We start from the raw sequence: 10,674 nt of genomic DNA on the forward strand, positions 1-10,674 counted from the left end.
AAGCACCCATCTGCTTCTCCACCTCTCCCTCTCTCCTTTCTCTCTATCTCTCTCTTCCCCTCTAGCAGTCAAGGCTGTGGACCCAAGTTGGCCCTGGTGCTGAGGACGGCTATTACGCTTTTACTTGCTTATATTAAAATTTTTTAAACAGAACAGCTCTTTGATGAATCTCATGAAAGTCATAGAACTTTCCTACAGGTACTGCATGTACAAAATTTACAATTTCAAGAAAATCATGAGTATGTTCTGTAATTATGAAGACCTACTTCTTTATGCCTGACCAGGCAACGGCACCATGGATAGAATGTCAGACTACGACACAGAAGACCCAGGTTTGAAAACCCGAAAGTCACTGTATTGAGCACAGGTTTATCCAGCTTGAGCATGGGGTCACTAACTTGAGCCCAAAGTATGCTGGCTTAAGCAAGGGTCACTCCCTCTCATGTAGTGCCATCACCTCAGTCAAGGTACATATGAGAAAGCAATCAGTGAACAACTAAGGAATCACTACAAAGAATTGATGCTTCTCATCTCTCTCCCTTCCTGCCTGTCTGTCCATATATGTACTTCTCTCTGTCTCTGTCACCCAAAAAGAATAAAGAAAAAAAAAACCCTACTTCTTTAAAATTTGTAGCGAAACTCCTCTTGGGTTGCCATAGTCAAATATATTCAATAAACACTGAGCACTTAGATTAAACCAGAGAGTGTGTTAGATGCAACAGGTGTGGTTTTTGACCTAGGAACTCATGAACCATGAAATTTTTTATAGGATGTCCACTTTCTTCTACAGTGCTTATGGAAATAGTAACATGATGCAAACTAACTATGCAGAAATATTTGTTTTAAATTTTAGGATTAACTGGATTAAATTTAGAATCAGCAAATTCTATTCATGGAAGGTCTTCTCACAAAATACTAATGTAATTTTATGGAGAAATTTTTCACTAATGTGAAGGCAGAAATCATAACATAGGTATATATTCCTCACAGCTGCACCAACATTTTCTTCCATTTCCATTTCCTAATGACTATATAAATTTGTTTAGAAAATGGACTTGATGCTATTTTGTAAACTGTAAAGTTGCATGAAAGAAAAAGGTTATTGTTGTTGTTGCTTAGAATCAAAAGAAAACTGGCCCTGGCCGGTTGGCTCAGTGGTAGAGCGTCGGCCTGGCATGCGGAAGTCCCGGGTTCGATTCCCGGCCAGGGCACACAGGAGAGGCGCCCATCTGCTTCTCCACCCCTCCCCCTCTCCTTCCTCTCTGTCTCTCTCTTCCCCTCCCACAGCCAAGGCTCCATTGGAGCAAAACATGGCCCAGGCGCTGGGGATGGCTCCTTGGCCTCTGCCCCAGGTGCTAGAGTGGCTCTGGTCACAACAGAGCAACGCCCTATATGGGCAGAGTATCACCCCCTGGTGGGCATGCCAAGTGGATCCCGGTTGGGCACATGCGGGAGTCTGTCTGACTGCCTCCCCATTTCCAATTTCAGAAAAATACAAAAAAAAAAAGAAAAGAAAACTAATATTCCTCCAATTTGAGGGCTAATTATATTAAAAACACTGATTCTTAACCATGAAGATTGATCTAGCATTCATTTTATGAAGTTACCACTTGAGCTTCCTGCCATTAACCAGCTCATACTGAGTCTTCAAGATCACTGGAAATGAAGTTTACCATCAGCCATCAGCAATCTTCCCAATATGAACAACTGTACATGGCTATAACAATTATCTACTTTGTGTGTATGAAATATTTAATATGCACAAGGTTCCTCCATAGCAAACACTGATGGTGAACACTCATACAGTACTGCAATATGTTAGATACTATTCCAAGATCTTGACCTATTTTAATTCATTTAATGACTCATAGCAATATATAGAAGTACAATTTCTTGAGAGAGGATAGTGTGCTCTGTTAAAATTTACCACAACATTTGCTGCTTATCAATTTAGTTAAAAGAAGTGTCAGTTAAGTAAAGGTAGTTTGTACAATAATAGTTTCTTCTGGAAACAAAGAAATCTGATCTGTTTTGCTTCTAGACTATATTTGGAATGATATATTCTCATGCCAGAAATAAGCTGTAGGAATATATGATGGTAGGACCAAGATTTTACACAAAGAGCAATACCTCCCTGATCAGGCAGTGGTGCAGTAGATAGAGCATTGGCCTGGGAGGCTGAGGATCCATGCTTGAAATCCTGAGGTCAATGGCTTGAGCACAGGTTCATCTGGCTTTAGTGTGGGGTTGCTGGCTTGAGCATGGGATCAGAGGCCTGACCCCATGGTCACTGGCTTGAGTAAGGGGTCACTGGCTCAGCTGGAGACCCCTGGTCAATGCGCATATAGGAAAGTAATCAATAAACAACTATGGTGCTGCAAATAGAAGTTGATGCTTCTAATCTCTCTCCCTTCATATCTGTCTGTCTTTTCCTGTCTGTCCCTCATTCTCTCTCAAAAAAAGAAGGAAGGAAGGAAGGAAGGAAGGAAGGAAGGAAGGAAGGAAGGAAGGAAGGGAGGGAGGGAGGGAGGGAGGGAGGGAGGGAGGGAGGGAAAGAAATAGAAGTAAAATGAAAAGAAATACCCTTCTATAGCCTGATAGTTACAAAATACACAAGGTTACTCACTGGATGTACCATTCTCAAAGATTGCAATCAACAGTATGTGTCTAATGCAAGAAATATTGGTGATGTGTGCACCTGGGACTGCTCACAGTGAAGATGAATGGAAAGTTGACAGGAGAGGCAGGCTGTTTATTACTGGAAGTTTTTTCTAAAGCTGAGTTTGAGTTATCAAAAGTTAGAAAGCACATGACTATGTTTATTCAATTTTTTGATGAGTGCTCAAATTAGCAGATTTTTACTAAAGTTCTAGGAAAATAATTTTTCCAGAATGGAAGTATTATGAGTAACAATAGTCACTTACATTTTCTACATACTTTTTAAATAGCCAATAGAATTTTTTTCTTATTTTTATTAATTTTAATGCAGTGACATTGATAAATCAGGGTACATATGTTCCGAGAAAACATCTCCAAATTATTTTGACATTTGATTTTGTTGCATACCCCTCACCCAAAGTCAAATTGTCTTCCGTCACTTGCCAATAGAATTTTTAAATGAGTAATTTTAGATTTAGAAAAAAGTTACGGCAATAGTGCAGAGTTAGCATATTTCCTGCAAACAATATCTGCTATTATTACTACCATGTATTAGTATAGTATATTTCTACACTTAATGAAACAAGATTAATATATAATGATTAACTAAAGGGCACACGATTCATATTTACTTAGTTTTATTCTGTTCCAGGATCTCAGCTAGATAACCACATTACATTCAGTTGTCTCATGGGCACCTCTTGTCTGAGACAGACTCTCAAACTTTCCTAATTATGAATGATAGTGAGTGTTTCCTGGAGTACTGGTCAGATATTTTGTAGAGTATCCCTCAGTTGGAATTTGTTCAGTAGTTTTCCTATTATTAGAGATTAAGGCTATGGGATTTGGGGTAGAAGATCACAGAGATGACATGCAACTCTCATCACATTGTAGCAAGAATGCATACTACCAACATGACTTATCATCGATGATAACCTTGATCACCTGGTGAGATAGTGCTTATCAGCATTATCCAAAAGATGCCCTTTTTCTTGCCCATTTCTAAACCAATATCGATGCCCAGTCCACATGTAAGGAGTAGGGAGATATGTTCTAGTTTTTTAAGGGTAAAGCAAGTACATAAATTATTTCAGATAATTCTTCATTGATTGTCTCTTCCCCCACTTATTTATTTGATCATTTATTTATACTAATAGAGTTGTGCATATTTTCTTTTTATTTTGGGTAATAATCCAGTAACACTATATTTCTTTCTTTTTTTAAGCAAGAGGGGTAAAAGAGATAATGAAAGCGATGATGAACAGGTACAGACAGGAAGGGAGAGATGAGAAGCATCAACTCGTAGTTGCTTTACTTTAGTTGTTCACTGATTGCTTTCTCATATGTGCCTTGACCAGGGGGCTCCAGCTGATCCAGTGACCACTTGCCCAAGCCAGCAACCTTGGGCTCAAGCCAATGACAATGGGGTTTCAAACCTGGGTCTTCAACATCCCAGGCCAACACTCTATCCACTGCATCTCTGCCTGGTCAGGCTATACTGTATTTATTTCTTCATCAAAATGTTTAGCTTTGAATACTGGTGCTCCTTCTGGTTGGCTCATTTGTTCCTTTGACATTCAACCACCATAATAGACTTGTCTTAAATATTTCCTCACATTTTGGCATGGTGAGATGCGATGAGTTGATCTTCTCTATTTCTGCTCCAGACCTCTAACACATCATTTTTCAATGAGCCTTGCTCTTTTTGAATAGAGAACGACATGAGAAACCACAACACGTGTGGTAGATTTGCTCATTGGTACTTGTAACATTGGTTCTAGGCCCTCTTAGCTCACAGAGCAAGTAATTATGTGTATACTAACATATGTATACTTACCATCTATAAATACAAGGAAATTTATAGTGTTTCTTCTTAATAACTTGGGTTTCAAATAGAACAGGGAAGATTTCATAAACCAATCTCACATGTTCTTCATTTCATATGTATAGCTGTGTTTTTGAGAATGTCTCTTCCTGTTGCAAAATGTAACTTTTTCTTATCTCGTGCATTGAAAATTTTCTGACTGATGGGTCAATACTGTAAACCAGCCAATATCTAATAAATATGAGTAGAAGTAATCATAAGACCTTTAAGCAATATACAGCATCAGCTGCACACTGCTTTTTTATTTCCTGATAGGCCATCACTAACACTGATCCTTACAACCTATTCAAATTTCCAACATCCTTCCTTTATGCAGACAGGGTATTATTCTCCTCACAACACACATATGAAACAGCAATATATATGCATGTAGAGAAGAAGAGAAAAAGATAGGTCTAGGCAAATTTTTTGGCTATCTACTATGTGCAAAACAGTGTGAGGGAGGCCCTGGCTATTTGGCTCAGTGGTAGAGTGTTGACCCGGCATGTGGATGTCCTGGGTTCTATTCCTAGTCAGGACACACAAGAGAAGCAGCCATCTGCTTCTCCATCTCTACCGTCACCTTATCTCTCTCTCTTACCCTCCCACAGGCGTGGCTGGATTGTTTCGAGCACACTGGCCCCAGGTGCCGAGGATGGCACTGAGGAGCTTCCTAACACAAGCACTAAAAATAGCTCAGTTGTGAGCATGGCCCCAAATGGGCAGAGCATCGGCCCCAGATGGGGGTTGCAGGGTCAACTCCAGTCAGAGCACATTTGGGAATCTGTCTATTTTCCCTCCTCTCACTTGGAAAAGAAGAAAAAAACAGTGTGGGGGATGTACAATAAATCAGTCTTTCCTTATTAACTTATGTATGATTATTAGAAAAAAACAACTAACATATAAGGCAGAATATACTAAGTGTCATAAGAAGTAAATAAAAAATTTATTGAGAATTCAAAAGAAAGGGCATTTGAATTGGCTTGGCAAACATTAGGAATGAATGGTTCTTTAGTAAGCAAAGGCAAAAAGTAGGCAATTGGGAAGGTCAGTTTGCTTTAAGGTCATCAATACTTTATTCACTCAAGCCTCACTACCTTTGTGAATTTTAATTAGTAACTTGATCACTGCTTCACAGTTCTTCAACTAACTTAATCTTTAGAATACTCCATTCTAAAATAAACAACATTTATAATAAAACTGACTAGGAACAATATTATTATCTAAATTGAATTAGAATTAGCATTGCTCAGAAAAATAGTGGATAAAAGCCCAACATATTATAGATTGAAGGGCCCACCTTAAACTATTTCTAGTTTAAACTGAAAAGGCAAATGTATGTAGTGAAGGAAAGACTGGCTTTCACATCAGGCACACCTGTATTTGAAATACATCTCTGTTACTCATTAACTATGCAACCTTGGGGAAATTACTCCATATCCCTAAGATGCACTTTACTCATCGGTAAAATGATACCTATCTCAAAGGACATTTTGAGAAACAGGTGAGATGAAATATATAAACATCTAGAAAAATATGCTATAAATAGTCTTTTACTTGCTCTTTTAATCCATTAGGAAATTGAGATCCAAATTGGAAAATGATTTGCTTACTGTCTTTAGAGGGTCAGAAATACAACTAAATCCCAAAGCTGTGGAGTTTTAGTTCAGTGCCCATTTCCCTGGAGTCAAGGTATTTAACCATAATTACTCCATTCCTTTTAGAATTATATATTTTTTTCAATTCAGAGAATCATCCTACTTTTTAAAATTGTATTTATTTACTGATTTTAAAGATGTCAGAAATGGGGGAAGACATCAATTCGCTGCTCCATGCATCCATGTACCCACTGGTTGATGCCTGAAAGTGCTCCTGTCAGGGATTAAACCCGCAACCCTGGTGCATTTGGACAAAGCTCCAACCAGCTGGCCTACCTGGACAGGGGCAAGTCATCATTCTCAAGCAGTGGCTCTTAAGCTTCAGAATATAATAAAATCCTGGGACTTGTTAAAGGTGAATTTCTGAACTGTATGCCTAGAGAATCCATTTGGATGGGACTGAAGATTTGGCCCAGAATCTAAATTTTCAACAAGCATTCCATAGGATTTGCATGCAGATAGTCCCCAGATGGACTTTTAGAAATCTTTCCAATCTCTAACACTGGAGCTGGTTAATTTGAACTAAGTTTGCTAGAAGAGTGATAAAGTGCATGAAACAATGGTAAACACCATATCTTTGTGTGAGCTGAAAAGAAAATTCCTACCACAGAGAAAGCTAGTTTTTTGACAAAGATTGGTAGAAATCTTAGGACTTAAGATTGGGAAGAAAGGAATATGAGACAATTGCACATGTTCTTTAAAGGAGTGGGGGTATGAAGTACACTGCAGAGACTTTTGTTGCCCAGACATATGGAACACAGTATAAAGCAGTGGGGAAAGTACAGCTGGAAAAGGGTTATATAACTGTGGGTTGTAGTGACAGTCAAGTTAGCAAGAACAGCCATGAGATGTAATTAAGTAATTAAGTAAGTAATTAAAACAGAGATTTTTAAGGTTTTCAAACTTCAGAATTTATTTTTGATTATGATAATTCTAAAACAATATCATAGAAGAGAATTAATCATGTGAGTGCTTTTTAAAAATGGCCTTTGTGTCTGGCTTGTGGATAAAGTATCAACCTGGAACATTGAGGTCACTGGTTCAAAACCCTGGGCTTACTTGGTCAAGGCACATATGGCAGTTGATGCGTCCTGCTTCTATCCCCCTTCTCTCTCTCTTCTGTCTAAAATAAAAATAAAATCTTTAAAAATGGCATTTGTAAAATCAATTTAATAAATAATAAAATATAAATTAAGATGGCATTCCTTATCCCCAAAGATTCTGAGATTCTGATTCATTTTTCTCTCATGGCCAAAATATTTTCCTGCCTTTCCAGGTGGTGGCACAGTGCATAAAGCATCAAACTGGGACGTGGAACACCCAGACTTTAGGCCCTGAGTTCGCGGCTTGAGCGCAGGTTCATCTGACTTGAGCGCAGGCTCATCCGAATTGAGCATGAGATCATAGATGTGACCTCACAATCTCTGGCTTCAGCCCAAAGGTCGCTGGCTGGAGCCCAAGGTTGCTGGCTTGAGCAAGGGGTCATTCACTCTGCTGTAGCCTCCCAGTCAAGGCATATATGAGGAAGGAATCAATGAGCAACTAAGGTGCCACAAGGAAGAATTGATGCTTCTCATCTCTCTAACAAGTGAAGAGATAGAGTGAGAGATAAAGAGAAGGTGAGAGGGGCAGAGAATGTTTCATGTTTCTCATCTGTAACCAGTGATGGCTCTTCAACTATCTCTATTATTCGAGGAAACAGTAATCCTCACCAAACTGGGATATAGTAGTTTTCCACTGACTTTAATCCCAGGGCATGATAACAGACACCCCAAGGGATCTCCTATATCACAGACATACCATATTTTTCCATGTATAAGATACACCTTAATTGTGGGGCCTGAAATTTGAAAAAAAATGTATTACATAGTTATTAAACTCAAGTTTTATTCATCATAAAATTCATACAACTCCTCAACAAGTGTGAAAAAGCAGGAAATGCAAGTAAAAAAAATCTACAACCGCTGTATAAAACACACCCAGTTTAGAGACCCCAAATTTTTCTAAAAAGTGGGTGCATGTTACACATGGGGAAATACGGTACTCTTTTTCATCTCCACTGTGGAGTAACATTCCAACATCTTCTTGAGGGTCAATATCAATTAAAATCTGAATTCATTTGCTAGGGCTGTGTGATGGTTAATTTTATGTGTCATGAGCTCTGGCATGCCCAGATATATGGTCAAACATTATTCTAGGTGTATCAGTGACTATGTTTCTGGATGAGATTAACATTTAAATGTGTAGAATGAATAAAACAAATTGCCTCCTCTAAAATGGGAGGGCCATATCTTATCAGTTCAATATAACAAAAAGGCTGACCTCCTGAATAAGAGAGAATTCCTCCTGCCTGGCTGTCTTCAAACTGAGACACTGGATTTTACCTGCCTTTAACTCCCAACTAAAATGAGGCTCTTGCTGGGACTTACACCTTCAGGCCTCTCACTTGAACTACACCAATAGCCTCCTTGGTTCTCGAGCCTTTGAACTTGAAATGGAATTAAACCATCAGATCTTCTGGTTCTCCAGCTTTCTGATTTTCTCTGGAGATATTGGAACTTAGTCCTTAAAATAAATCATAATTGCGCCCTGGCCGGTTGGCTCAGTGGTAGAGCGTCGGCCTGGCGTGCAGAAGTCCCGGGTTCAATTCCCGGCCAGGGAACACAGGAGAAGTGCCCATCTGCTTCTCCACCCCTCCCCCTCTCCTTCCTCTCTGTCTCTCTCTTCCCCTCCCGCAGCGAGGCTCCATTGGAGCAAGGATGGCCCAGGCGCTGGGGATGGCTCCTTGGCCTCTGTCCCAGGTGCTAAAGTGGTTCTGGTCGCAACAGAGCGACGCCCTGGAGGAGCAGAGCATCGCGCCCTGGAGGGGCAGAGCATCGCCCCCTGGTGGGCGTGCCAGGTGGATCCCGGTCAGGCGCATGCGGGAGTCTGTCTATCCCCATTTCCAGCTTCGGAAAAATACAAAAAAAATCATAATTGCTACAATATATATATTTATTTCTATATAAAATGTGTGTATATAAATATGTATTTACTTATAAGGACTGTAATACCATATTTCCCCACGTTTATGGCGCTCCCATGTATAAGATGCACCTTAATTTGGGGGCCTGAATTTGAAAAAAAAGTTATTGAATTCAAGTTTTATTCATCATAAAATTCATACAATCATCATCACTGTCAAAACTACCATCCATTAGCTTGTCCTCATCTGTGTCTGATGAGAATCAGTGTCTTCATATATTGCCTTGTCCTCAGTTCCATCTACAGGATTTGAAATGCCAAACTTCTACAACCACTGTATAAAATGCACCCAGTTTTTAGACCCCAAATTTTTTGAAAAGAAGTGTGTCTTATACATGGGGAAATACAGTATATTCCTGCATTTATTTATTTATGTAATTATTAACTGTGATTCTATTTCTCTGGAGAACTCTCACTAATACAATGGCACTAGATGTTCAATGAATGTTTATGCTACAAACACTGACAATAATATGCCTAGGACTGAATTACTAACCTTGTGAAGCTCTGACCTTAATACACTGAGTGGCCCTCTCCCCCATCTTTGTTCTCTGGTAGATAGTTAGAGGGACATGAGCTGGGCAAGAATGATAGGCCAGGTACAGTAGTTCACCAAAATAAGGACAACAGGAGAGGGCTCAGTTGTGTTTCAGCTCCAAGCCAAAAAACAAAACAAAACAGCACAACCAAACAAGGGACTCCACAGCGTACATCAGGACTAGCTACAAGGATGAATGACCTGCTGCCCAGGCATGATCAATCAGTAGATACCAGGACCCTGAAAGGACATAGCTGGAAGCAAATGAATATTTTTTAAGATCTTCTCTTTGGACCCCACCCCCTTAAAAGCCCTTAGGACAGATGTCCTAGTGTGCTCTCCTTCGGGGCAGCACACAAACACCTTCACAGTTTCCCACCTCTACCCCACTGCAGGCATCTGACACTAATGCCCTTTCTCCTAAGTTCCAAGGACTCTTCTTTTACTTAATTTGTTTCTTAAAGTCCATTTCTTTTACCTCTGTGACTTTCTAAATAAACTTTCTCTGATAGCTTTTGTCTTGTGTGTCTGTTCTTTCTTAGCCAGAACTCAAGTACAGAGGATACTGAACTAAGGATGAATATGACCCCCAAGGTCATACACCTTCCCAAGGCCGCCAAGAGTTCTTTCCACCAAACGCAGGTGCAGTGCCTTGAAAGTGTTTCAAGTTAGAAGAAGTAGCTTTAGAAGGACATAAGACATTGAAAGGAATGTCTTAACAAAAGATAAATGTGGAAAATAATCAGCAACGCACTTTTCCTGTAACTTTAAATACTGATTGAAACTGAGTTATACAGCTTTGGGGAGAGAAGTTAAGAAAATGAAGAGAGGAAGATGGAATTTTAAATGTCTGCCAACTCAAAGCACTATACTTAAAAAAATAGAACAAAAATAAGAACATAAAAATGAAAAGAAAAAAAACAGACAAAGAA

The 10,674-nt window shown here is 39.4% G+C and overlaps 1 non-coding gene across 1 annotated transcript; it reads left to right on the forward strand.

Moving 5' to 3' along the window:
- Positions 1 to 1,135: 1,135 nt before the first annotated feature.
- On the forward strand, positions 1,136 to 1,211 carry TRNAA-GGC (transfer RNA alanine (anticodon GGC)). The gene has a single exon. It is a non-coding gene; the product is annotated as a tRNA-Ala (tRNA).
- The last annotated feature ends 9,463 nt before the right edge of the window (positions 1,212 to 10,674 follow it).

Source organism: Saccopteryx bilineata, chromosome X (assembly GCF_036850765.1).
Source record: "Saccopteryx bilineata isolate mSacBil1 chromosome X, mSacBil1_pri_phased_curated, whole genome shotgun sequence".
Classification (NCBI taxonomy): Eukaryota; Metazoa; Chordata; class Mammalia; order Chiroptera; family Emballonuridae; genus Saccopteryx; species Saccopteryx bilineata.